General features: G+C 51.7%; 1 pseudogene; it reads left to right on the top strand.

Annotated features, from left to right (window-relative positions):
• Positions 1-475: 475 nt before the first annotated feature.
• LOC102497479 (eukaryotic translation initiation factor 3 subunit E pseudogene) lies at positions 476-1,788 on the top strand (annotated as a pseudogene).
• The last annotated feature ends 3,265 nt before the right edge of the window (positions 1,789-5,053 follow it).

The following is a 5,053-nucleotide window of genomic DNA, read 5'->3' as shown; positions in this document are numbered from 1 at the left end:
TCAGCCGTCGTGAGCTGGCGTGAGCCGGTCCAGTACACACGCGTGGGTAAAAGTGTGAGGACGGGCGGCGCGGTGGGTGAGGCACTGAATCCCACACGGGTGAGTGTGCGGTTGCCTCAGACCAGGCCCATGTGCATCCGTGTCCAAAACCCTGAGAGGAGAAGAGAGGAGAGATTGCGGCGCGGTTTCTCACTTTCCCTCTGCGTCTCTGTCTCTCGGGGACGTGCTCTATGGCATGCTCTATACGAGTAAGACTGACCTCAATGCAAAGTCAGAGGAATCGTCACCAACGTTGCTGGCATAGCAGACAGCACCGCGGATAGTAAGAGCTTTGACTGCTTAGACTGTTCAGCTCTGTTTGAATAAAAAGTTTATTTTCACATGAATTTCATTCCATTTTATATACATTTATTTTTTTATAATTGTTTATGTATGAACAAGAGAGAGAGATTTATATGATACATATAAATCAAAAAAGGACTTTTTGGAACACAGACTCCCCTTTCCTTTGGCAAGATGGCGGAGTACGACTTGACTACTCGCATTGCTCACTTTTTGGACCGTCATCTTGTTTTTCCGCTCCTTGAGTTTCTCTCTGTAAAGGAGATATACAATGAAAAAGAATTGTTACAAGGGAAATTGGACCTTCTTAGTGATACCAACATGGTAGACTTTGCTATGGACGTATACAAAAACCTTTATTCCGATGATATTCCTCATGCTTTGAGAGAAAAAAGAACCACAGTTGTTGCACAACTGAAACAGCTTCAGGCAGAAACAGAACCGATTGTGAAGATGTTTGAAGATCCAGAAACTACAAGGCAAATGCAGTCAACCAGGGATGGCCGGATGCTGTTTGACTATCTGGTAAACAAGCATGGTTTTAGGCAAGAATATTTAGATACACTGTATAGGTATGCAAAATTCCAATATGAATGTGGAAATTATTCAGGAGCAGCAGAATATCTTTACTTTTTTAGAGTTTTGGTTCCAGCAACAGATAGAAATGCTTTGAGTTCACTCTGGGGAAAACTGGCCTCTGAAATTTTAATGCAGAATTGGAATGCAGCCATGGAAGACCTTACCCAGTTAAAAGAGACCATAGATAATAATTCTGTGAGTCCTCCACTCCAGTCTCTTCAACAGTGAACATGGCTCATTCACAGGTCTCTGTTTGTTTTCTTCAACCACCTCAAAGGCCATGATAATATTATTGATCTCTTCCTTTACCAACCACAGTATCTCAATGCAATTCAGACATTGTGTCCACATATTCTCCACAACTTGACTACGGCAGTCATAACAAACAAAGATGTCCAAAAGTGCCGGCAGATGCTAAAAGATCTAGTCAAAGTTACTCAACAGGAGTCTTACACATACAAAGACCCAATTACATAATTTGTTGAACGCTTGTATGTTAACTTTGATTTTAATGGAGCTCAGAAAAAACTGAGGTAATGTGAGTCAGTGTTTGTAAATGACTTCTTCTTGGTGGCTTGTCTTGAGGATTTTATTGAAAATGCTAGTCTATTCATATTTGAGACTTGTTGCATCCACCAGTGTATCAGCATTAACATGTTGGCAGATAAACTAAACATGACTCCAGAAGAAGCTGAGAGGTGGATTGTGAATTTGATTAGAAATGCAAGATTGGATGCCAAGATTGATTCCAAATTAGGTCATGTGGTTATGGGTAACAATGCAGTCTCACCCTATCAGCAAGTGATTGAAAAGACCAAAAGCCTTTCTTTTAGAAGCCAGATGCTGGCCATGAATATTGGCCGCTAAGGGAGAAGGAAAGTGACAAATCACCCCCCAGATGGGATGGCCACGCTGCAATCCCTTCTCCTCCATTCTCCTCCTAGGATTTTGGGCAGACACATACACACACCTGGTGTGACCCATTTTTATTTTAATTATGTATTTATTTAATTTCATTTGTTATTAGTTGTTTTTTTAAGAATTATTTTATTTCATTTTATTCATTTTTTCTTTCTCTTGAAGTTGACCAGAGAAAGACAGAGAGAGAGAAGGAAAGTGAGAGGGCAAGCTGCCAGGTCCAGGACTTGAACCGCTGTCAGCCATGCAGGAGTCCAGCTGCCTTAACCACCATGCCACCTGCTAGCCCCTGTTATTAGTTTTTAATCTAGCCAGAGAGAGAGAGAAAGGGAAAGCAAGAAAATAAGCTACCAGGTCCAGGACTCAAACTATGGTTGGCCATGTGGGAGCCCTGTGCTGCAATCACCATGCCACCTGCCGGCCTGTGGGAGGCTGTGCACCAGCGAGTCTGCCGAGGTTTCTCAGGGAGCAAACAATTACCATGATTGGTTGCCTTCAAAAAAAACCTGACCTTCGAAACTTTGCTCTGATTGGCCACTAGAATCCCTCAGATTTGCATATCTGGCACCTCATGATTGGTCCAAAAGCAACCAATCATAACCCACCGTTTACAACCAATCACGGCCCACCGTTTACAACCAATCACAGTCCACCAGTGTGTATATAACCATGATGCCTGGCCCACAGTAGCCAGAAGACCAGGAAGACAACACAGACAACCAGGAAGACGACTGAAGAGCCTGAAGAGTTGAAACACCGCGCAGTCTCCAGACGACCCTGAAGATCCTGAAGAGCCGACACTGCATCGTCTCCAGATGACCTGGGAGACCCTGAAGAGCTGTAACACTACATTGTCTCCGGACGACCCTGAAGAGCTGTGACACGGCGTCGTCTCCGTGCTGCTCACGGTAGACGACGCGACCCTTAAGAGCTGTGACACTGCGTCGTCTCTGTGCTGTACCGTGCTGCCCACAGTAAACAGACGACACTGTCGTCTCCGTGTTGTAACACTATGCCGCTTGTCCCGGCTCTCATTCCTTCACTCAGGAAACCTGTTCGGCTGTCCCCCCCGGGTCGGGACACCAGCCCATCAACTTTGAAGTGTTAGGCAAGCTGGAAAGTGCTCTGCTGATGGGAAGGATCAATAAGAACAGTTTAAAGATTGTGTGAACAGGCATGAACCTCTCCGGGGCAGCTGGACGTGCCACCCAAGCAAAGGTGAAAGGGGGCCGAGCACAGCACACTGCCACGCGTGGGAGCACCTGCTGCTCTGTGGTCGGACTGCAGCCCGGCCCTGTGGCCATTTAAGATCGTGGGTGTGGCTGTGGGAACGGCCTCTTGGGCTGTGAGGAGCTGGCGTGGAGCCTTGGAAAGAGGGTGGGGAAGTGTCAGGGACATGTGCTGAGTGGGACATGTTCCCAGGGAGGCCCCTCACACGATCCCACCCTACTGCACCGGCCTAGTGGCTAAGGACTGGGGTTTTCACAGATGGAAGGGGCCGGATTTGAGTCCCGGCTCTGCCCTCCCAGCCAGAGGAACCCCTCTCTGAAGCTCAGACAGTAACCGCAGAATTACAGAGGACGATGCGGGGAGCACACGGGCTGGTCCGACATGCTGGCGCCGCCTCTGTGTGGGTGAGCAGTCCTGGAGCCTCAGCTGCCACATGGCCACAGACCTCGCCCAGAGAGCAGCCTTTCACTCCTTGTTTCACAGCCTGGGCGACAGACACAGAGAGGTTGAGTGAGAGGCTCAGCACCACACAGCTGGAAAGACAAAGACTAGCGCTGGCTGCTGGAACAGCAGGGTGACGTCAACCCTCCAGGAGCTTCGGAGGTGAGAACAAGCCCCATGAGGCCAGCTATGCTGGTGAGAAAACGACCTTCCTGGCAGATCCACCCTGCTGAGGCGCATGACAGTGGGTGGAAACTGGACCCATGGCGTTTCTGAGGGTCTGAGAACTCCAGGTCAATTAGTCCAATCCCCTGCCTCTGCTAAGGAGGGGTGCCCCCAGAGCTCTCTGGGAAACGTGAAACAGACTCGGGGTTCCTGGTACAGGGATCTGTGCCTCTCGGGGCCAGCCTCTCACTGCACCTGTGGGTGCCAGGGCCCTTCCTGCTCTGTTTCCTCCATGTCCCCTGTGGCCCCCGCATAAGACCTTCGGTCCTGCCTAGCCCCTGTCCCAGGAGAGCCAGCTCCACAGGAGCAAGGACCTGGAGCCCCTCCCCTGCCCCTACAGCCCCTGCCTTTGCACCTGTCCCTCCTGGACACCCCTCCCACTGTCCCAAGCAAAGGCCACATGTCCACAAGCACGGCCCGCTCTGAGCCCTCGTGCCCTCCTGGCCTCCTGGCCAGTGTTCCCCAGGCACCAGCTCTTCATCTCCTCATGCCCTGCCCTCCCACCGGCTCAGCAGCCCCGCCTCCCAGTCCCTGCTCCCCACTCCCCTGCCATCCATCTGTGCTCACTCACCTCTGCGTCACCCACTGCCAGTTCCTGTCCCCCAGAAACCAGACCCCTGGCGACGTGCCTGCTGCTGGATCCCCGGGGCCTGGCAAGGACACAGAGGAGGTGCATTGCCAACGGGTGTTCCAGGGAAGGACAAGCAGCACTTCACGTGTGCAGGTGTTTCCATGGCAGCACCACAGAGAGGTGGAGGGGTGTGCCCACAGTCACACAGCCAGGGGGAGCAGAGCGGGACCACGCCCGGCGACTCCAAGCCCCTCGCTCTTCCATGGCGCGGTGTCAGCGCAGTTCCTGGACACATGTGCTTCAGGACAGGCCCCCTCAGAGAAGAGCTGGCTCTGAAGGCCAGGCCCGCCTCCCTGCTGCTGCGGGGACCGATGTCCCCACTGTGGCCAGTCGTGTCCAGGTCAGAATCTGCTTCATCCTTTTCTGCCTGCCCGCACCCGGGCTGGTCGGTCTCTGCCCCTCGGGTACGGGTGTCCTCCTCCCTAACGCGGGCCTGATGACCACTTTGCTAGCCCGTTACGGTGGAAGAGCCCAGGAAGTGGGGCTTGTACTGAGCTCATCTTATGTGCGTAGATTAAAACGTTTTCTACACATGGCTCGGGACGGTCTCGTTACAAAACAGTACAACAGCAAAGGCAACGAGCTCCGGGGGACTGCCACTGGTTTGCTGAGTAGTCTTCAGTTCTGCCCCATGTGGGGAGAGAGGGGGAGAGGGAGAGAGGGAGAGAGGGAGAGGGAGAGAGACAC

The sequence above is a fragment of the Tupaia chinensis genome, unplaced genomic scaffold, assembly GCF_000334495.1.
Source record: "Tupaia chinensis unplaced genomic scaffold, TupChi_1.0 Scaffold000628_1, whole genome shotgun sequence".
NCBI lineage: Eukaryota > Metazoa > Chordata > Mammalia > Scandentia > Tupaiidae > Tupaia > Tupaia belangeri.
This window is presented reverse-complemented; position numbering and strand designations above follow the sequence as displayed.